Source organism: Lissotriton helveticus, chromosome 8 (assembly GCF_964261635.1).
Source record: "Lissotriton helveticus chromosome 8, aLisHel1.1, whole genome shotgun sequence".
In the NCBI taxonomy this organism is placed as follows: domain Eukaryota; kingdom Metazoa; phylum Chordata; class Amphibia; order Caudata; family Salamandridae; genus Lissotriton; species Lissotriton helveticus.
In genome coordinates this window covers 1,716,501,791-1,716,526,097 of record NC_136069.1, presented here as the reverse complement: position 1 = coordinate 1,716,526,097, position 24,307 = coordinate 1,716,501,791, and the positions used below count along the sequence as shown (strand labels likewise).

General features: G+C 41.9%; 1 protein-coding gene across 1 annotated transcript in view; it reads right to left on the bottom strand.

Annotated features, from left to right (window-relative positions):
- The window catches only part of LOC144772177 (TRPM8 channel-associated factor homolog), a 109,173-nt gene that overhangs the window by 51,595 nt on the left and 33,271 nt on the right, over positions 1 to 24,307 (bottom strand). The gene's annotated exons all lie outside the window — the stretch shown is intronic.

Sequence of the window (24,307 nt, the reverse complement as noted above, 5' to 3'; positions counted from 1 at the left end):
CCATCTTGGACACGGCACCACGCGGCCGCGCGGCTTCAGCTCGACCCAAACCCTGGGCCTGGCCAGGCCCCGACATCCCGGCACCACCATCCACCCAGGAGGTGAACGGACCACTTGGCAGGTCAATGGGAGTAAGAAGTGTCGATGGCTCTCCCGCCAGGTGCCGATCACCCCCAGCCTCCTCGGGCGCTGGCTCCACCCCCCTGCTGGGTGTCTGGACTCCCTCATCCCAGACCTCCCGACCTCCAAGAGTGAGGGTCCGGACATCAAAGAGCGCCAGACCTATAACTGAGGCAGCCCCAGAACAGGAAGGCAGTTGTATCCTGGAGTCGAGAGACACCGAGAAGAACTCATCCTTGACGGACTGCTGGCGCTGCCGCAGCCCTGCCTTGTGAACTATTATCCTGCCTGCTGGCGCTGCCGCGGCCTTCTGCAACCTTCATCCTCGTGGGACCTGCTGGCGCTGCCGCGGCCCGTTCCAACCTTCATCCTCGTGGGACCTGCTGGCGCTGCCGCGGCCCGTTGCAACCTTCATCCTCGTGGGACCTGCCGGCGCTGCCGCGGCCCGTTGTAACCGTCATCCTCGTTGGGACCTGCTGGCGCTGCCGCGGCCCATTGCCACCTACGATCTCTTCGGGACCTGCTGGCACTGCCGCGGTCCGATCCATCCGAACGCCGAGCTCGAGGATTGTGAGCTACCGCCGTTTCCACCCCAGTACCCGTAGGTACCAAGACTGTCCCGCTACCCCCTTTCCCTACTAGAGACTAGAATTGAGAGGACCATCGTGTCCTGATCTCCTTGTATCGTACTGCCTCACTTCAAGAACTGCCTATAAAAGGTGTTCATCTGATCTTCGTGTGGTGTCCATCTGTGGGGGGGAAGTTACCTGTCTGTGCGATCGTTGGAGACGGCCCTCACCGGAGGCCTCTCCCCTTGTGCTCGGCCGACCCTCCAGGTCCCCGTCTAACAAAGACCAAAAGGCATCCTCAGGGAAATTTACTCCCCAATGGTGTGGTAAAAGCTGTAAGCATTCTAGACTCTGGATGGAGCTTTACTTGATGGTAAGTCATGGATAAATCAATTACACAGACATCTTTTGTGTAACCCATGGTGCTCAACATTGCGTTTATGTGTGGAAGGGGACATTTCTCCAACCACATGTTCTCATTTAAACTGCTTAAGCCCACACATAAACGAATACCATCCCCACCAGCCTTAGATGCTATGACAATGGGAGCCAACCATTCAGAATATTCTATAGGTTGTGACTCCCATCTTACACAACCTGTTTCATTCCTTTTGTAAAGGATCTCTCATCATAAGTGAAACCGGGAGTGGTTTATGCACAGTAGGATTCGCTCCTTGTCTCATTTTTATTGTGTGTTAAAAATGTTTTAACACTCCACGTTTATCAGAGAATAAATCAGATATTCTTCCCATATATCTGATGCACCATTACTTCTGTCTACAAGTAGTACTTGATCTTTGTTTCTAGGATCTAATATTATTCCTACCTCTTTCTGATTTTGCCATCCTAACAAATTAGTCCCTTTTTCCACACTATATACTTTTCCCACCGTGGATCTGCCTTTAAAACATATGTGCATTCTTATTATACCCACCAGTTGTACAGCTTACTTAGTATATCCCTCTGGGGAGATATCAGGGTTACCCATGGTAAGATTCCATATTCCAAATACCTTCTCAAAATCCGCTTGGTTTAATAGAGTAAACGGGAACATGAATCTGCAATCATCACTACTGGTTTACTATAGAGAAATACTGTGCATTTAGGGTTAGTGTCACTTCCTTCACCCTTAACCTGAGGTACACATTTTGGTAATTGTTCTTCATCATTAGTAACCTTTGTTTGAGCATTCTCACCATCTCTACACACCCTAGGCAAAATGCCCGCTCCTATTGCGCTTCTTGCAAGTAGCACTACAGGCTGAGCACTGTAAGTTATTCGCTAAATGGTTACTGCTACCACACCTAAATCACTTCAAGACAATGCTCTTTTTGACTGTTTTATTAGCACCTACGTCCTTAATATTAATTTTATGCACCTCTTTTTCTACCACACTATCTTCTACACTGGCCACTATGTCGCACAATGTTTTCATTTGTTTAATGCACTTAGCAATTTGTTCTATAAACTGTGTTATATCAATTGCTTCTCATAACGTGGAGTTAATTGCCAATCATTTTTCCTCTATGCGACTATTATTGGTATACCTGACCCACTTGTCTCTCACAAGAGAATCATTCAGGTGATCAAAATCACATAACTTTGTTAGCCCTCATAAGGCCGCAAGATAATCAGTAATACAATCTTCTATGCCTTGGACCTGTCTGAAAAACTTGTGTAGACAAAGCACTACATTTACTTTATACCCAAAATGAATCTCAAGCTTCAAAAGTGTTATACTGAAAACAACCTGGTCTTTTTGGTCTTCCATCTCTGGCTCAGACCAGGTCTCATACATTTTTCGACCTTGTATACCTTCATTATGTAGTAATATGTGTTGTTTGCACACAGCTGTGAATCTTTCACCTCCAATTCCTATTACATATGACGCAAACAGTTTTATCCAATCCTTCCAATTAATTTCAGGTTTTCTAATTTCATTCAACTAGGAAGGAGGGGGATTCATAGCTGCCACAGCCATGTGCTAACAGTGAAATGTAAATAATGTACACTGTAATAATAGTGAGACAGATAATCTCCTAAAACTACTTCAAGGATAACATCAAAATACACAATGCAAATGCTACTGGAATACTTCTATAATGTTACTTCAGTTTACTATAGCGACTCTGTACTGGTAACTTAACATACTCATGCTGAAAACAATCTGTGGTAACAAGAAGACGGTAACACTTCACCTGGAGTTCAGCTACCGGAGCAAATTGTCCACTGGCTTCCAAAACATTGCCATGGTTTAAGATACCACAAAGAAGTCTATCAAAGGCACAGCTGAATACAGAAATTGTAGCAATGCAGAGAGAACACAAAGGGGAGACAACTGGCCTGCCCCAGCGCGGAAATTCACCACTAGTATTGTAAAATAACTCCAAGAATACAGGGAGATATGATTGTAAGCAGGAGTCTTCTGTATTCCAGTCATTCACTCTTCATAACAGTAGTAACCATCACAAGATGAAACCAACTCGAATTTCTAGAGCATCACTGTCCCCATTTCCAGGAGAAAATCCCTTGGGAGGGTTAAATTTAGCAGAGATCCTGAACTTGCAGTTTGTACTTCAGAAAGCTAAGGCTGAGGAAGATGCGAAAGCCAGAGAGTTTGAGAGTGAGCAGCTGAGACAATTTCATCGAGTATAATCAGAGAGGAGGAGGGAGAAACAGGAGGAGTGGGCTCGGGAAGAGAAATTGTGAGAAACCAGAGGATGAACATAGAGAAATGGAGGAAAAACACAGAGAACAGGAAGAGAGCAAAAAGAAAAAGAAAAGAAGCTGGAAAGGGAAAAGCTAACCCTTGAGCGGGGTAAAATTAGGATGGCAGCAATGACAACTCCATCTGCGATAAGTGACTCTACATCCAGTACAGCTAGGTTGTGGCCAAGGTTCCAAAGAAATCTGGATTTTTGGGACTGTTGTGAGCTTTGAGGACGCTTGTAAAGCGCAGGCCTTAAATGAGGTGTCTCAGGCAGCTGCCTTAATGAGGCTCATGCCATTGCAAGGGACAGCCATCATTGGGAGTATGCTTGGGCAAACCAGATGTTCTATGAGCGAATAAAGGATGCTTTCAGGCCGTTAGGGTTGAAGCCAACTCTGTACCCGCAGAGATTCAGCGACTGCAACAGAGCGGATGGTGCTCAGTTTGAGGCTTGGCTTCATGGTGTATTTCATAATTGGAACAAGCGGGTAAGAAAGATGGAGGTCAAGAATTTTCAGACCCTTAACCAGCTGGTTGTGACAGAGCGACTCAAGGAGGAGGGCTCTGCCCCACTCAGGCAATACTTATTGATCTGATTGAGGGAGCCAACAGATCTTGCAGTGTAAGATGACAAGTGGAAAAGAACTCTCTACAGACTGGCTCCAAACCTCAGGGTAAGGGCCAGGGTAATTCTCCTGGACTTGAGGCATGCACAGGAAACATGAAAATGATAATGGTGTACCCGGGAAGACGCGTCAGAGGGGAAGGCAAGGAATCCCTTATTAGTCTAAGGCGGTAACTTGTCATAAGTACCACAAGGTGGGACATTACAAGAGAGACTGTCAAGAGAAGGAATTTGGCCTAGTGACACCCGTGATAGCAAGCATGTTATATGTGGATGACGGTGTCTGAGAGGGACATGTTGCATTCAACATAGTAGCTATGGACCTTTGGGACAGGGACTGAAATGCTCTAAAGCACATCCATCCTAATACAATAGGATTTGTACAGTAAATGAAACTCAATGGGAGGACAGGGCCTGTAGTGGGGGATACTGGAGCCCTCCTCACTGTGGTTGAGAAGAAGGGGCGTAATTACAACAAAGTGGTGAAGCAAGTCGTTAGGCCAAGAAGGCTAACGACACGCTCCCTCACTTTGGAAAAAGCAGTTTGCAAAAAAAGTCACCCGGTAATAACTAGAAAAGTATAAGTGAAAAATTATAAAAAATAAGTAAAACTGTATTTCATATTTATTTCAAAAGCAAAAAGAAGATTATTTCACAGACATCTGAAAATTATAAGTAGGGCTCCCGGTTTTCCGTTTTTACGGATTTTTACATATAAATACAGACGGAAAACAAGTTTTCCTTTATCTGTATTTATATATAAAAAACGAGAAAATACTAGTATATTTTGCTGTGCTGCCGTCTGGTGTCTCACCTTCCTTAGAGGGTTAAGAGGTGACAGCTTCCCCAGCTTCCCGTGAGCACACAGAGCTGCCAGCCCAAGTACTTAACAGGTCTTTGAAAGACCATTTATTTGTTAATGAGGCTGCTTTGTTATTTCACCCTTTTTAGAGCCCCTGCCAGAGTCAGATTAGGACGGACTTTATAGCTGCAAAGGTTTCAGATTGCTATGTAAATAAGAGTGACATTTCAACTACCATGAGTGATACTTTCACAAGCAAAATAAAGCAACGCATAATAGGGAGACAGGATATAAGTATCAGAATTTACATTCATTTAAGCAACTAGAAAAAGAAGATTTTAAAACTGCAGCAGAGCACCAGAAATTGAAGGGCACTTCCCTTATAACCTCGAACAGAAGTTTTCAAATACATTTTCCACATTGCTTTGCAGAGACCTCTAACCTGTCCCCATAGCCATTGATCAACATCGACATCACAGTTTCATAAAGAGCCCAAAAGAACTAAGGGGCATATTATCAAGGGGGTTTATCTCCGCTTTTTTGGCTTTAAAAGCCAAGAAAGCGCAGATAAAATTATCTCCCTATTACCTAGCTGTCGCTAACACCTTTAGCGACAGCTAGTAGGAGATAGCGACCATCTTGGGCCCCGCTTTGCATGTCAGTGATATTTATCACTAATGATATGCAAAGTGGGCGTGCCAAGATGTTAGCGACTGGAAACAGTCGCTAACATCGCTATCTCCTATTACCAACTTTTGGAGATATTCGCGCTAAGCGCGAATATCTCCAAAAGCTAACACCTGCCCTGAGCAGTTCTTAGCCATGTTATCCAATGGGAGGTGGATAACATGGCTAAGAGCATTAGCTCGGTAATGCATGAATATCGCTGACTTTTCAGCGATATTCATGCATTGCGGCCGTTTTTTATCGCATTTGCGATAAACCTTGCTAATAGCAAGGTTTATCTGCGATAAAAATCGCCGATGTGCGGTGATAATTTTTGTCTCTAAACAAGTTAGAGACAAAAATTATCGCTAGTTGTTGGTAATATGCCCCTAAGTCTAACTGTGAAAACAGTTTATGAATTGCAACGTTTCGTCAACCATACACCGTCAGCTAAAATAATTCACCATCATCCTGTGCATAAGACAACCTTGTGTCTACCTTTCTGTTTTAAAAATATTGTGATGTGATGTTCATTTTATTCATAAATCGCACGTGTGCGGAAGCTTAAAGGCGCTGCAGCTGAACAGGCCGTAACAAAACACTTTTTTTTGTTGCTTTTTCTTTTTAGTTTTGAGAAGTTTCCTGCTTTTCAGCAAATGCGGGATCAGAGCGGTGGCAAAGGGATGAGTATTGCAGAGCTTGGAACCGATATGACACATTTTAGTTATTTTTCCCAGGTGACATTCATGGCTGGCCGCACAATGCAGCAAAGATAACACAACCTCATTGAGCTCTAAACAACGCCTCCAATAATCACACTAACACCTTACAAATAAGATCGGGTGTCACACAGAACATTTTGCCCTGTCAAAGGTTTTAAATGGATTCTAACAATGTCAGGATGGGGCTGAACATGTTTTTTTAAAGACTGTCTGTAACCAGAGCGGAGCGCGACTCTGGGAGACTCTGCTGCTCTGTGGGGGCCTAAGAAGAGGTGAAATACAAAAGCCCCATTATCATGCAAATGGTCGTTTAAAGACCTGTGAAGTGCTCGGGGCGGCTGTGTGTGCGTGCCCGGGAAGCAGCCTGGGTTGACACACAGGCAGGGTGGGATGACAGAGGGAGGTAGAGGGAGGGAGACAAAGGGAGAGGGAGGGAGACAGAGGGAAAGGGAGTGAGGGAGGGGAGTGAGGGAAGGGGAGTGACGGAGGGAGTGAGGGAAGGGGAGTGAGAGAATGAGGGAAGGGGAGTGAGGGGAGGGGAGGGAGAGAAGGGGAGTGAGGGAAGGGGAGTGAGTGAGGGAAGGGGAGTGAGAGAATGACGGAAGGGGAGTGAGGGGAGGGGAGGGAGAGAAGGGGAGTGAGTGAGGGAAGGGGAGTGAGAGAATGAGGGAAGGGGAGTGAGGGGAGGGGAGGGAGAGAAGGGGAGTGAGGGAAGGGGAGTGAGGGGAGGGGAGTGAGGGAAGGGGAGTGAGTGAGGGAAGGGGAGTGAGAGAATGACGGAAGGGGAGTGAGGGGAGGGGAGGGAGAGAAGGGGAGTGAGGGAAGGGAGTGAGGGGAGGGGAGGGAGAGAAGGGGAGTGAGGGAAGGGGAGTGAATGAGGGAAGGGGAGTGAGAGAATGACGGAAGGGGAGTGAGGGGAGGGGAGGGAGAGAAGGGGAGTGAGGGGAGGGGAGGGAGAGAAGGGGAGTGAGGGAAGGGGAGTGAGTGAGGGAAGGGGAGTGAGAGAATGACGGAAGGGGAGTGAGGGGAGGGGAGGGAGAGAAGGGGAGTGAGGGAAGGGAGTGAGGGGAGGGGAGGGAGAGAAGGGGAGTGAGGGAAGGGGAGTGAGTGAGGGAAGGGGAGTGAGAGAATGAGGGAAGGGGAGTGAGGGGAGGGGAGGGAGAGAAGGGGAGTGAGGGAAGGGGAGTGAGGGGAGGGGAGTGAGGGAAGGGGAGTGAGTGAGGGAAGGGGAGTGAGAGAATGAGGGAAGGGGAGTGAGGGGAGGGGAGGGAGAGAAGGGGAGTGAGGGAAGGGGAGTGAGGGGAGGGGAGGGAGAGAAGGGAGAGAAGGGGAGTGAGGGAAGGGGAGTGAGGGAAGCTTACAGAAGCTGGTACTTACTTGGGCCGGGGCCGGAAGCAGAGTCCCAACTTGGAGTGTGGCGAGGACGGCTCCATTAATTACTAAAGCAGCATCTCTCTGCAAGGCAGTGGCTGCAGGCTCATGAATTCAGCCACGAGCCACCGCAGGCTACCATAATTTGGGGGTTTGTCAAGGCGTATCAGTGATAGGATCCCTCTAGGCTTGCGCCAGTCCAGTGAGTAGTCCCAGGCGCAGCACGGCCGTCCAGTGACACACAGACCCAGGGCTAATGAACGTGCGCTGGGTCTGCATCAATCTTAACGGACGCTGTGGTTATTCACTGAACACAGCTCTGCACGTTTGTATCATGGCAATTCAAGCCAATAGGCTTAAATCTTTTAAACAGGAACAAAGAGTGGGGGTTAAGTTCTACCCAACAGCAATCTTCCTTTCTCCCCAAGCAGGAATCTAATGACCCAACATGACCTGTGTCCTGCCTGCCTCCAGGCCTTCGACAGAGATCACAGATTGGGGCTTATTTACAAGCTCCTCGCGTTGCATTGTCAATTTAAATAAATGTGGAAAAATACTAGCTGTAGCGTCATCTTTTGCTTGTGGCAAAAATAAATGTGGATAAATACAGAAAAAATGCCCGAAAAATAAATATGGATAAATACAGACGGAAATGGCAAAAAAATAAATACCATAAAACCGGGAGCCCTAATTATAAGGTACAGGAAAGGAAAAAAGTAAAGTTTTATAAGTAAAGCGTGAAAGACTATTAAAGTAAAAATAAACCAATACATCTAACCTATCTCTTCCTCTCAAACTATAACAAATATAATATAAATATAATCTATACCCAAAATCAGAAGGAAACAGCCGTATAAAACCAAATTGAAGTAAAGATAACTTTGAAAATGTAAGTAAATTATGTACACCTAGGGGCCGATTCACAGAACTAACTTAAGACAAAATTCTAAACTTACTACTTTTGGTATTCACAGAAGTTAGGATTTTGTCTTAAGTTTGTCTTAAGACAGACTTAAGACAGACTTAAGACGGACGTAAGTTAGGATTTTGTCTTAAGTCTGTCTTAAGTCTGTCTTAAGACAAACTTAAGACAAAATCCTAACTTCTGTGAATACCAAAAGTAGTAAGTTTAGGATTTTGTCTTAAGTTAGTTCTGTGAATCGGGCCCCTATAATGTAAAAATATATTTACATATATTTCCAAATGTTAATATTGTATTCTATAACTGATAATGTCAGAAACAGCAAGATAAAATTCTAAAAAAAGTTCTTATGGAAGATAATTTTTGAATAATGAAAGCACCACCTGAAGCCTGCATGAAGCCTCAATGAAATATAGTGTAATGGTTAAAATAATCACAGAATACCTTTAAGACACTCTCCATATATACCCTCTTCATGACACGATATGTAACTAAACAAAGATTCCCAAAAGAAAAGGGATTTCTCATATGATTAAAGAATTAGAACTTAATTAAGGGAGAAAACTGATCCAGAATAGTACAATTCTATTATTGCCTTATTCTAGAAATTAACTTTTGATTCTGAAAACAAAACTGCACTCTCAACTTGTTATATATCCTTTCTCAATTTGAGAGCTACAACATTTGCTTTCCCTTATTGTGCTGCCAACTCCCTTCCCTTGCCCCCCTCCCTTGCCGGTTTCTAACTCTCTCATTCACCTGCGAAAGCCAGGCTTGTCCTGGAGCATGGTGGGTAATGGAGTGAAACTGGCGAGGTCCCCCGGGTACCGCTAGACTTCGATGCTCGGAGTTTTGGGTCACTGGGGTGGCGTCCTTGCGTGTCTCGTGCAGCCCTTTTACAGTGGTCTGGAGTTGGGGTACCGATTTTGCTGTTCGGGTTTTGTCTCCAAGAAGAGGGGGGAACCGCCTGCTCAGGAACCTTTCCTCACATGTCTCTGGACGGTTTGATGGCATCGGTCATCTTCTTCACCTGCCTTTTCTCCACCTTCCTCACTTTGTGGAGACCTGTGTCAATTTTCAGGTAAGTTCTCCAACTCCATTCCCTCTTATGTGAGACTGCTTCTGACACAGACCAAGGTAAAAACTATTGAAAAAGTTTTCTCCTATCATCAAGAACTTAGCAAATCTGCATTTCAGTTGCCTGTTTGTCCATATTGGACACGAAACTGGAGCTTGTCGACAGGAAAGACTGTCCATTCCTAAAATCAAAGTATTGAAGAGAATGTTCATGCCTGGATTAAATGTTGGCAGATACAGATGAAGCATCACCATCTCTTCCTGGTAACCACAAAGGCTGCAGCTTTTGTTCCTTTTGTCCAGTTTTAGCTTTGACAGGAAAGACTCACCAAGGTACTCCTGCTTTGCTCTAGTCTTGTATACGTTTATTATAGACTGGTATGTAAGCCTTTCTGTTACCTATCTTGACCAGTTAGAATATTATTCTATTTCATGCTTTGATTGTGCTACCACCAAAAAATGGCTTCACAGGAAATGTTAGACAAAATATTAATCTCTCCGATTAGCCCAATATTACAGAAATAGAAGTGAGGAATGGCCTGTCGGACCTGGAAGCGGCCAGTACAAGCTCACCGGAACAACTGGAAAAATACTTGAAAATATCTTTCCAAATGATCCTGAAAACGCATACTAAACCAAAAAGATTACCATTGCCAGAACACATAGATCATAAAGAGAAAGCACTAGTAGCATCTAAAAGATAAGAAGAAATAGACATATTCCATCACTTTCTAACAGCACTACATAAAATACACCTTTACGAACCACAATATCGACAGACGAATTATAATTTATGCCGCTAACATTGTAACACATGGATCATGAACGGCCCATTTAAAGTCGAGCGCCCCTCCATTTAGTCAAATGTACATAATACATGGTAAATACCAAAATACAAACATCCCATGAGTGTGTGCGCAGCTACCTGACAGAGTGCAACTTATATCAAAATGCTAGCACATGTAAAGCAACAAACTAACAGCTATAACCCTAACAAATCTTTGTAATTTACGACCATGCCAGGATTTTCATTAAACGGAAAACCTATCCAAACCTGTCCTGCAGCTGAAGGGTGCTACTATCACTTCAACCAGAGCATATAGAGGAGCCAACAAATATCCACTCTGAGCATAGAATACACAACTAACTTTGAATTCACATGGCAAATACAAAAACGAAAAGCTTTAGCATACGTCCCTTTAACAGAAGTCTCTAAACACTATCACATTCTTAATGAAGCATCCTTTTACCAAAAGCATGAAACAAGCTCCACTAATTGATTATATTGAATATGCTTTGGTTGTCCCCTGCACCAAGCAGGAACCAACTCTAACCCAAGAATCATATCCCATGGGGGGAGAAGCAACAACAAATAACATAGGAGAATGGTGGAACAATTTCTACCAAGAAACCCTTGAAAGTAGCAACCTTACACTCTACCATTTTTATAAATACTCAAAAGAAAGGCACTGAATCCTAGCATGGAATGTTTAACAATCAAGGCCTACCATATCTACATTCTCTAGCAAAAACTCTACTTTGAGATCATAACACTAAACAATAGCACAGGTTAAATATAAACAAAATTGAAACACATAGTTTAATATTATTTATTTGTAAATAACATTAAAATAACCTTAATGCCAATCTGAAAAATTAAATAAATATTGAAAACATCTGTAAAGAACAAGACTAAAGATGAGGCACAGGAGAAATAGTAGTTTCCACAATATATTTTTAGTCAAGAGAAGAGAGCCGTCTCAACTGGTGCAGGCGCAGATAGCAACTGTCACTAACAGAACACCATAGTATGAACACTCCAGATGACATCACAGCCTCGCCATGATTCTACCAGCACCATCACATCACCACACCTCCCCCCTTTAAACAAAAGAAACAAAACAAACTAATGCAGAAAAGAAAACAAAAATGAAACAATAGATAAATATAGAAGAAATACATTAGTACATAATCTCGTAATCTGCTGGGTCTAACATGAAATCTGTAGTTCTTCCTGATGCCACCATCTCCTCCTAAAACATTTTTCACATTTTTGTGAGAAGAGCTACGATCCTTTGCCACACAAGAAGTATTCCACCAGTTGCCATTGGTCAATTTTACAGCATTTCTACAAATTTCTAAGACCTGTTGACAACCTAGGAATTTTTAAAGACCTTTCCTAACAGATACAGGATTTTTTACTCTAACCCAATCTCCAATTCTAATTTTATGAGTTTCTTTCCCAATGGTGCATTCACTCTTTCTAGTACTAATTTCTTTCAGACGATTTTTTGTTGGCAGAATCCAACATATTTCTCATGTTACAATCTTGGTGAAAAGATTTCACCATCCAAAAGGGGTTGACTTGTGAGGGGGCTTTTCTGCCTCTCATAGGTTCGAATGGAGTAAAATTGGTGGCTACATGAGGAGAAGTGCGGTACGACCAAACAAGATCTTTCACAGCTTGGAAAATACATGACTTCGATCTGTAAGCTACTTGAACGCCTTCTACAACAACTCTATTAAATCTCTCAGTTTTACCATTGCTTTGAGGATGGTAAAGAGGAGTTCTGGTGTTTTGATACCACAGGAGTGCAAAAAAGAATTAATCTCTTGTGAAATAAACTGGACACCGTTGTCCGTAAGAATTTCCTCTGGGTAACCGTCTCTCAAAAAAAAATTGTTGAGACAAGTGATAACACTTTTTCAATTGGGAACACTGATCGGTTCCACTTCAACCCATCTAGAAAAGTCATCAACAAGATCCAAAAAATACTGAGTTGGCAGGAAGAACATGAAAAGGCCCAAGAAAGTCCATACCTAATTTTTGCCATGCTCTTACAGGAGGGGATACAGGGAGTTCAACAGAACCTTCCAATACAAGAACTTTATCGCTAGTACTGCATCGTACACACAGTTTGAACAATTCATCAACTGTCCATTTTAGGCCACCAAAAATCAGAACTGACTTTTCTTTTAGAAATGGTGGAACCCTGATGGCCAGAGTGAGCAGCCAAGATTATTTTCTCAGTAACATGTTGGAGGTACAAGTTTGTCACCTCTGACAATTTTTCCACCTTCAAGGGAAAGTTCACTGTTGACTTTCCAAAACATTTGAAGATCTTGAGAAAGACAATTCTCTTTTGGCCAACCTCTTCTGATCAATAAAACAAACGCACTGAGAATAGCATCTTTCTCAATTTCAGCGACCCAGTCATCTTCAGCAAAAGAGGGAATATCATGATTGATACAAGCCACAAAACATTCTTGTACATCAGTTTCCCAGTCTTGTTCATCTAGATCATGAATAAGGAGCCTAGATAAACGGTCCGCTTTGCTATTTCTTCCTCCAGGAATGTACTCTACATTAAATGTAAACTCTAACAATTTTGTTGACAACCTGGCCAAACGAGCAGTAGTGCGTTAGATATTATTCCCAACAAGATGTCAACTGAAGGTTGATGATCAGTTTTAAGAATGAATGATCTCCCCCACAAGTACGACTTAAAGTTCTCAACACTCCAGGCACAAGCTAGCAGCTCTTTTCCGATTACAGAGTACTTGCGCTCAACAGGACGAAGAGTTCTAGAAGCAAATCCCACTGTGTATTCTCCACCCTCTGCAAATTGCGATAAAACAGCATCTAAACCATACTCGCATGCATCAACTGTGACAACAGTTTCTCTACCTTCGTCAAAAGGTTGCAGAGCGGGGGCTTTGACAATATGACTTTTGATGGATTGAAAACCTTTTTCATATTCTTCTGAAAAGACAAAAGTTGCCCCTTTTTTAAGTAGTACTCTGAAACACTCTGTATTTTAGCAAAATCATTTATACATTTTGCATAAAATTCACAAAGCCAAGAAAAGACATAAGTTGTTCTTTGTTCTGAGGAGCAGGTGCTTCTATAATGCTTTTGATCAAACCTGGTCTAGGTTTTAAACCTTGTTCGGAAATTACATGACCTAAATATTCAATCTCTTTTACTTTAAAAGAACATTTACTCTTTGTAGAGTCACCCCTCTGTTCTCGAATACAGTGAAAACTTAATCAAGAACTGAGTCATAATCAATCTCATTTTTGGTAAAGATAAGAATGTCGTCCTGAAAGACTACAAGATTGGGATTTTGTCTGAACATTTCAGTCTTAAATCTATGGAAGACCGCAGCTGCTGAAGCAAGCCCAAAAGGTAATAGGCAGAATTGAAAGACAGCATCAGGAGTGACAAAAGCCGTAAAGTGTCGGGACTGAGGGTGAAGTTCGACCTGATGATACGCGGCTTTGAGATCCAATTTAGTGAAACATGATGAAGACCCAACTTTGGCAATGAGATCCTCAATGCGTGGAAGAGGAAAACCGTCAACCCAGATGGCCTCATTAAGGCTTCTCAAGTCCACACACATCCTCAGTTCCCCAGACCTTTTCCTTGCTAAAACAATGGGTGAAAGCCAAAGGGTGGACTCAACTTTCTCAATTATACCTTGGTCACATAGCATTTGCAGACGTTTAGAGAGATCATCCCTGATGCTTAATGGCACGTTACGTAACTTGTTTTTGACAGGATTAGCATTTTCTTTGACTTTAATGAAATGCTGAAAATTGGTAATTCTGCCAAGACCCGCTTCAAAGACTTTACTGAACTTGGTTTCCCAATCATTGTGTGCTTGGTTACTAGAAAGGGAGTGAATGTTTTTAGTAGAATTAATGTGACTACTATTGGATTGTTTGTGGATAAAAACAGGATTCTCCAAACCAGGTTTGAGAGTTAAACCAAATTCAGCTTGGTGAATGAGACCAAGAATATAAATCCCTCTCTTGGCAACATATACTTTGCCTTTATTAGTTTTTCCTAAAACACTAATGGTGGCCCAAAAATACCCTAACAATTGAATTTTCCTTCCTTCAAAAGCTACAGTAAGAATATCAGGTGGTAATAAGATTTTTTGAGACTAACATCTTTGATACTTTTCTTGTGACACAATGGTGATGCGAGCTCCTGTGTCAACCAGAAGTTGAAATTGACTCTTTTCAATTATAACATCAATTTCAGGATCAGGAATATGTTGAAGCTTTTCATTGCAGATTTTAACTACAACAACATATTCCTGATTGGTAACATCATCATCCAATACATCATCACTGTCGTTAAGGACACATCTAAGATTCCTTTTTCTGTTACTCATACAAACTCAGGTTTCTGCATCTTTGTAAAAAACTTGTATCTGTGGACTACTATATTCTTTGTTTTGGTAAAATGTTTGTCCAACTGTGCAACAGCTATTTCAAATTCGTCAGGGTCTTCAAATTCGGGTGGATCATAGGGGGGTAACTGATCAAATGCATTTTGTCCTTCAACTCCTAGATTGTAGTACATTAAGCTCTTTTTCTTTCAGGTCTGTACCTTTGACCATCAATTGCACCTAAGTATGCTTTGAAAGACCTAAACCATAACTTCCATTCTAAAGGAGGTTCTCCAAGTTCTTGTAAGAAGGCTGCTGATGCAACAACGCTCAGCATGTTGATACAAAACAAAAAAAAAAGAGTTGTGGAAAGAAAAAGAAGAAATAAGTACAAGGTAAGAGAAGAAAAGAAGCAAAAATATATATATATTTTTTTTAAAAACGTCAAGGAATCCACTACTTCTGCCAGTGAGCAGATAATGAGGAAATTAAGTCTTGTTGTACAAAGAAGAAAAACAAAACTAACATTTCCCACAGTTAATAGTGGAGACCGACAAAGATAAAAATCACAGATGGCAGTACATTGTAATAGTTCCACATATAGAGTGAAAAAAAAATGAAATTAAATTTAGTCACTAGATGGCAGCATTGTATTAGACTGAAGAGTTTATATTTCCTTTGAAAATTGAAAGCGTCTTGAAATACTGGAGGTAATTTGACTTTCTTAAATACAAACACAAATGTTAATGAAAAGCTGTGCGCATCAGTGAATGTAGAATTCAGCTGTGAGCACTTTGCAGTTCTTTTAATGCCAAAGTTGTGTGGATAAATAAATAACACTCATAGAATCGAGTAGACACCTGTATATTCTTGTTCTCCGTGACCAAACTAAGATGAATGCCAAGGAAACGTAACGTGATAACAGCAAGTAGAATACTACTGTGCTTGAAGCATTTCCGAAGTAAGGCGGCTCGCACAGTACATTCCTTGTGACACCTGGATCTCGATCGCTAAACCCTTTGCAAGGTTCCACAATGTCATCATTCAGAGAAGACAGCGATAGAGTGAATACCTCAGATTCCAATTAGTCCGTGAAGAGAAGCGGAACAAGCACAATGAGGTAAGCCGTTTGCCCGACTGTTTTGAAAATGAAACGCTGAGGTATGAAGGGCAGCGAAAGGCGGCAAGGAGCTCTCCGACCTCAAAATTAAATGCTGTTCAGTCACCGAAAATTGAGGTGCAGCGATGGGCGGCAAGGAGCTCTCCAACCTTTACACGCTGTGCGGCAGTTTATAAAATAGATCCAAGTTTTCCAATCGAAAAACAAAATGAGCATGTTTAGTATCCTCAGGTTGTATATATGTTCCTTTACTCCTCTGCATCTAGCTGCTCAGCCAGTGTGAGTGTTCCGGTTAGAATGTTAGTGTGAGTGGAATGCTTGGGTGCATGAGTGTTGTGAGTTGAGGATGGGCGGAGCAGCTAGGAGGCTGCTTCTGGTGGGGCTTGATGTAACTTCTTAATAATCTTCATCTACATTTACCTGGCCACGTCTACAGCATCTACTTGTGACTCCTGAACATGTGGGACCAGCTCACTACATCACAGCTCTCTATGTAATATTCGATCGATTGTAGTAAATAAAAAAAAAACAATTTACTCACGGTTGAGTGGCTGGCCAGCAAACAAGACACACAGGTTGTGGAAAATCAGGTGTCAGTGGCAAGTATCCCGTCCTCCGTCGCCACTGTAAAGACGAGGCACAGGAGAAATAGTGGTTTCCACAATATATGTATTGTCAAGAGAAGAGAACCGTCCCAGCTGGCGCAGCCACGGCGCAGATAGCAACTGTCACTAACACCATAGTATGAACACTCCAGATTACATCACAGCCTTGCCATGATTCTACACAACATCACCACAACATCATTATTCAGACATTACAGTAGTACATGAATGAATGAATGTTGATTTCGTAGAGCATGAACTTTGCCCAACTGCGTCAAGGCGCTAGTAGCAAGTAGCAAATTTGGGCTTCTATGGGAATTCACAAGGGCATATAATCAAGCCCATTAACGCCGCTTTAGCGGCAGTTTCCTGCCGATAAAAGCAGCGATAATGTATCGCCCTTTCTTGATAATATGGCCCTCTCTTTTCTAGAGGTAGCCAATGTGGCTTACGAATAGATGCCGAAAAAGGTTCTACATAGTTAGAAATTAATACAAAGCAATACAACATGAATAAATGTAAATATCCAAGCACCTCTATAACTCCTATGCAATATTCTAATATAATGAGAAGGCATATTAATATCTAATAAACCAACATACATAAAAACAACAAATTAACATTGCCTACTCATTAATATAAATATAGAAAATAAAATTCAACATAAGATTTCACAGCTGAAGTACTGTTAAATGAAATCACAAGTCAAATCACAAGTCAAACATATTTTATCAAAATGTATGCACACAAAAGATTCCCAAAAAAATGCAAAAATAACTACCCCAAAAATAGAACACCACGTGTGACTACATTAGTCCCATGATAATATCAAAAATATGAAAAATATTACAAAACGAAGAAATGCTCTAGGAGAGCTGAAAACCAGGTGGTCCGAAGCCATGCCCCTTTTTACACCTCTCTGCAACGCAACTCTGTGGCGCTTACTGGAGGTACCAGGTGGGCTAGTTGGCCCCCAGGGACAATCAGGATTGAAGGGGAATTAATCCCCCACCTTAACACCCCCACGGGGCATGTTTGCACAGTGGTACAGGTAGGAGGCGGGGCCTGATGTGACATGTGTGTACTTATCCAATCACTCCGCCAAAAGAAGGTCTGCTAACCTGCTAGAAGGGCAGGTCTTTATTCAACATTGTGCGTTTCCAGTTCTAAACTAGGGCCACCTGCTGCTATGAGCAGGCTTTCATGTTGTTTGCAAAGATATCTGTGAAGAAGTACATCCAAAAAGCAAGGTAGATAAAAGGATTTGCTTTATTTAAATCTCAAGAAGGAAAGGATCTCATCCACAGAATACACAGGCTGGCAGCAACTGACTGTCCCAGCATCCTTTGGAATCTTTTCATGACTACATCATACATTCTAAGAATAACATTCTTAACTACTCACAACACATTAAAGAAGGATACCACACATCTTCCCCTGAAACATAAACATTTGTTACTTTAAAACAAAGTCACAAAGAGCTGCAGGAATACAGGTTCGACGTGTACTTTTCCTGACGGGAACATCAGGCTCGACGTTTCCCTTTTTATTAACTAATTTACTGTTTGATGAAGGGTTACCAGCAGAAACATCACCACAAACCTTTGAGGGAGTACCTGAACATGAAGCAACCCGATTCAGATTCCAAATCCTCCCATCATTTAGCTTAACAGCATTGCGAAAGACTTTAGAAACATAAAAGGGGGAAGAGTATTTCGGTCCCGAGGATCTAAGTGGAAGACGTATCCTCACCCGATCCCCTACACATACATTGGAATGAGCAACCGCATGCCTGCAATCAAAGTTCTTCTTCCTCAACTTGGATTTCATCTCCTGTCTCAATGAACTTAGACCCCTGTTGTGATTCACTGTTTCCACACCTAAATTTCTCATTCAAGTTTGAAATATCGGGGTGTTTGGAGTGCGACCACGGAAGAGTTCGAAAGGAATCTCCCCCGTGGTGGAATGCGGCGTAATTCTATATACCGCAACTCTTTCCATCACGTTATACTTCCAATCCGAACCCTGATCTTTAGAAATCTGAATAGACTCCTTAAGTACGCGGTTGAACCTCTCCACCATACCGTTACTTTCCGGATGATAAAGAGAACAACGCTTATGTTTGATACCTTTGTTCACTAAGAAATCTTCCATCTCTTTTGATACTATCTGTACACCATTGTCAGTAAGAAATGTCTCTGGGAAACCTTCCCTGGCAAAAATATCACACAAAAATTTGACCACATCCTTGGTCTCAATATTTTTGGTGATTTTTATCTCAGGCCAACGTGAAAACATGTCAATCAGGACTAACACATACCTTTGACCAGCCCCAGAAGAAATCGGACCTGGGATGTCCATAGCTACATCCTGCCAACACCGTACGGGTACCTCCCTAATGATCATTGGTTGCATCCTTGTCTTGCAAACTTTATCAGAGGAGCAACATTCAACGCAATCACGAATCAATCGTTCCACAAAAATATCTATACCTGGCCACCAGAAATGCAAACGTATTCTCTCTTTAGTTTTTGATATGCCTTGGTGACCCTGGTGAGCTAAAAGAAGAATTTTTTTTCTTATCAGAGAAGGCGGGACTAGTCTAGTGCCTCTCCACAACAAGCCATCCTTTAAAGATAACTCGTCCCTAACGTTCCAGTATCTTTTGGCAGCAATGCTCAAACTCTTAAGACAAGGCCATCCTTTAGTCACTAAATCACCAATTTCTTGCAATTCAGAATCTGTACCCATGGCATCTCTCCAATCACTCTCCTGAATGATTCTTTCCACAATCTCGCATACTTTAAACTCATCTACCTCCCATGAATCCTCTGAAGATAAAGAAGTTTGATCATTCTGTTCCACAACTAATCTAGATAAGCAATCAGCAACTTTGTTATTCACCCCTGGTAAATACCTCACGTCGAATTCAAAGTCTTGGAGTGTAACAACCCATTTGCAAATACTTGAAGAAACAGCTTCCAGACCTTTTTTGTGAAAGATTTCTTTCAACGGTTTATGATCAGTGTGAACCACAAATGAATTACCCCAGAGAAACTTCTTCAACTTCCTAATTGCCCAATAAATACAAAGAGCCTCCTTTTCAATTACGGAGTACGATAACTCAGGGCCCACTAAAGATCTAGGGCCAGATGTAGGTAGCCCTTTACCGGTCGGAAACGGCCGAAAATACCGATTTTCGGCCGTTTCCGACCGGTAAAGGGCTATGGAGATGTAGGGGCTAAAAAAACGTACATTTTCGGTAAAATTACCGAATCGGTAAAATTACAGAATCGGTAAATTTTCCGATTCTGTAAATTTTACCGATTCGGTAAATTTACCATTCGGTAAAAATACCGAAAATGTATTTTGTGATGTAGGTAGCACTTCTAACAGTGCTACAGGGCCTTTAGTATTCGGTATTTACCATGCAATACAATTGCATGGTAAATTACGAATTCTTGTGTCCATGCACATCTGTGCATGTACACCTGTGCCATGTGGCACACAGACATGCCCTAAGGGCATGTCTGTGTGCCACATGGCGCAAACGCCAGTTACAGGGGTGCAACAGGGTGTCAAAGTGACACCCTGCCCCCCTTAGCAATTCGGTATTTTTACCGATTCGGTAAATACCGAATCGGTATTTGCTATTGAATCCTATGGGCTTCAAGGCCCATAGGATTCAATAGCAAATACCGATTCGGTATTTACCGAATCGGTAAATACCGAATCTTACAGATTCGGTAAAAAATACCGAATTTTTACCTACATCTCATTTACAGATTCATAAATACCGAATCGGTAAAATTCGGTATTTATGAATCGGTAAATGAGATTTACCTACATCTGGCCCCTAGACAGAAACAAGATAGTGATCTCCTTCCCATCCCTCATCTGCTTGAGCACAGCTCCTAGTCCTTTAGAACTAGCATCAGTGAGCAAAATTGAATCATTACTTACATCAAAACTCTTTAAGGAAGGAGCTAAACTTAAATCACGTTTGACACTTTCATACTCCTTCTGACACACCTGAGACCAGGAACATTTTACTCCTTTTTTTAACAGCTCTCTCATGTTAGATGTCTTGTTAGCAAAATGGGGCACAAACTTGTTATAATATTCTGCCATACCCAAAAAAGTAACCAATTCCTCCCTCGACTTTGGCGTAGGCAAACTGTGTATGGTCTTCACTAATTTGTCCTTCGGTTTCACACCGTCAGGAGTCAAGCGGTGACCTAAATAGTCAATCTCAGTCAAGTTAAATCTACACTTATTTTCTCGCAAAGTCAATCCTCTGTTCTCAAAACGTTCCAGAACAGATCTAACTCTAAAATCATGTTCACCTTGTGATGAACCAAAAACAAGTACGTCATCCTGATAAATTTTGACTCCAGTAATACCCCTCAAAACATCTTCCATCACTCTCTGAAAAACCGAGGCTGCAGAGACTAGGCCAAAAGGTAGACGAGTACATTTATAAGTGCCAAAGGGCGTGATAAAGGTTGTGAGACCCATGGAAATGTCACTAATCTTGACTTGATGGTATGCAGCCCTAAGGTCCAGTGTGGAAAACAAGCAAGCATCTCCAAGTTGGGTTAACATGGTATTGATATTGGGAAGAGGGTATCTATCTGCTACAACCTCTCTATTGAGACCCCTCAGGTCCACACAGAATCGGATTTCGCCTGAGGGTTTGCGTGCTAAAACAACAGGCGAAACCCACTCACTTGCTTTAGATTTGACAATGATCCCATCACTCAAGAGTTTCTCCAATTCCTGTCGCATAGGTTCTTGCATAGCTAATGGAACATTACGTACTTTACATGCCACAGGAACTGCATTTTCCTTTAAAGTAATATCATGAACGTACTCAGAAAGACAACCTAACTTGTCACTAAAAACATTTTTAAATTGACTTCGCCAGTCAGGATGAGATACATCATTTGCATACAAATCAGTGCCTTTTTCCACACTTACGACGTTGCAGTTAGTTGGATAAAGGGACACATCCTTCGAAGCACCATCAATCCCTCCGGAGTGTGGTACTATGTCCCTTAGGACAATACAGGGGTTCTCACCAGGAACCAAAGCTACATGCAAGCCTGCCTGATGGAACCAACTTAGAATACTGTCGCCCCTGCAGGAGATGTAGATTTTGCCCGCAGCAAGTCGTCCCTTGTAATCAATTTGACCATTACAATAACCAACAAGTTTAATAGGTTTCCTCCCATAGGCTAGTGGCCTTATGTCGGGCTTAAACACTTTTACTTTTCCAAAAAGCTTTTCTTCAAAGAACTCTTCAGGTATTAGAGTGATTTTTGCCCCAGAATCAAATAACATTTTGACTTCGCAATCATCAATGCGTACAATGTCAACAGCACCTTTGCATTTTTTTTTTCAGATAAGGAAATTTCACAACAAAGAACATCATCTGAATCATAATTGGAGTCTTCATCAAACAAGGAAATTTCCCCGCAATGTAAATCATCTGAATCAGAATCAGAGTCTTCTTCAATCATCACTTCTTTCACTTGTTTTCTTTTTTCATTGGTTTGAGACCTGCAAGCCTTTGAAAAGTGCCCAACCTTCCCACAATTATTGCTTTTGGAAGATAAAGCCGGGCAGGACCTATCATTGTCCAGATGATCAGAGGCATTACAACGAAAGCACTTTAGTTTGGAATTTGTAGAGGGCTTATAAGATTTAAAGGAAGAAGAAGTGGAGTTGGACATTTTCCTAATATTCTTAGTTGTTGCTTTCTGGTCCGTCTTTCCCAGGGACTTACTCTTACTAATAACAATAACTTTTTCCTCAGATTTCTCTTTCTCCTTCTTAAAAACCTTTACGCATGCATCAGAATGTTCTAGTCTTTTGGCTATAGCGATGACCTCATCCAAGTTAGGATCATCTTTTTGCCACAACTCATCCTTAACTTTTTCTAAACAACATCCTAACACGAATTGATCACGTATTCTTTCCTCTAAAGTACCTTCAAATTTACAAGTGGCAGCCAATTTGCGCAAAGCCGTGACATAAGTCTCTATAGACTCCTCATCTTTTTGCATACGCCTGCCAAAGTGGTACCTTTCTAAAATTGTACTCACCTTTGGCAAGTAATGTTTATCAAGCTTTTTAATGTTGACTTCAAACTCATTCAAGTTATTTGCCTCTTCAGTAGTCAATTCAGGCAAATGCTCGAATACTTCTTGCCCTTCAGAACCTAAGCAGTGCATTAGAAGTGCAGACTTCCTTTCTGCTGAAAGAGAAGTGCCACAAACCCTCGCATAATTCATAAAAACTTTTTTTCATTTTGACCAGCGAATGGGAGGATCCCCTGGTTTTGATAAGAAAAAGGGGGCAGCAGTAACGTTTTGCATGACTCACTGGTAAAATAGAAGAAAGCTGAGTTGAAATGTAATCAAGCAATTAAGAAGGTATGAGGGAAGTATACTAATGAATCTCTAAGAAATGAATTAAATGACATATTCTAACCGCAGATAAGAAAACTAGCCATGAAATTATGCTAAAAGAAAACAAAACTGTAAAATAGTAAAAGGAGGGCATAAAACATTAGTAATTTATCAATAATACCAGATCGCTTGGAAAACTGTGAAGAAAAATAATTAGGAAACAACAATGTAACTATATAAGTGTATTGCTATGAGGTTGAGTGTGTCAGCGTAGGAAAGTACTCGAAATCATGCACACTAGAAAGCTGAGTGTGTCAGTGTAGGAAAGTACTTGAAATCATACACACTAGAAAGCTGAGTGTGTCAGCGTAGGAAAGTACCTGAAATTATACACACGACAGAAGCTGAGTGTGTCAGCGTAGGAAAGCAGAGTTCAGGTTTTTCTTTTTTTTTTTTTTTAATAAATGCGCAGCCTGCGTTTAAACTTCCTTCTTCCCTGACTAATGTAGGCGAAGAGTAGAGCCGCCGTGAATGACGCGCGTGAAGTGATGTTGTCAAGGAAGCTGAAGTTGCCAAGAGGTCTGCTCACGTTGAAGGATGACGTGCGTGAAGCGCAGCGTCAGAGAAACGCGGAAGCAGAATGAAAATAACGGGCTTGGAGCGTGGCTCAGAGCGCGGGTGGAAGAGAGGTAAATGTTGTTTACATCCAAATAGTGAGACGTTGTTTACCTCTAAACTATACGCATAGTAGCCACACGATCCAATCTAACCAGTTATTGTTCAAGTAGACAAAGGATCACCTTAATAAGTCAATGAAGTTGTAAACTCGGCAGGCAGTCACTTTGAGGCGAGATTTAGGTTACCAAGGTTGTAAAAGGTTCCAAAGTTAGTAAAGAAGGTAGTTTCTCTTATAAACACGTGAGAAAGGAAAGCAGACAGGTTTTCCTTTTTGAACACGTGAGAAATGAGCACATGAGAAAAGAGTAGAAGTCTTCAAGCCTCAAGTGGAAATGTAAAAGGCAGGGAAAATGAACGAAATTAAATTGGAGTGGAATTTCCCTTTAATTTCCCTTTGGATTTACTGAAGCTCAACAAGAGAAGGAATTTATAGTAACAGTACCTGGAGTTGAGGCTTAATGCTGAAGGTGAGGCTTGGTGTTGAGATCCCTTGAGAGTTTCTTCTTTCCTTTTAAAAAAAAACAAAAAAACAGTTCTTCCTTTTAAGATGAATGTTAAAAGTTGGAAGAAGTCTTCATCCCGTCCTCGTCGCCAATGTGAAGAAGTACATCCAAAAAGCAAGGTAGATAAAAGGATTTGCTTTATTTAAATCTCAAGAAGGAAAGGATCTCATCCACAGAATACACAGGCTGGCAGCAACTGACTGTCCCAGCATCCTTTGGAATCT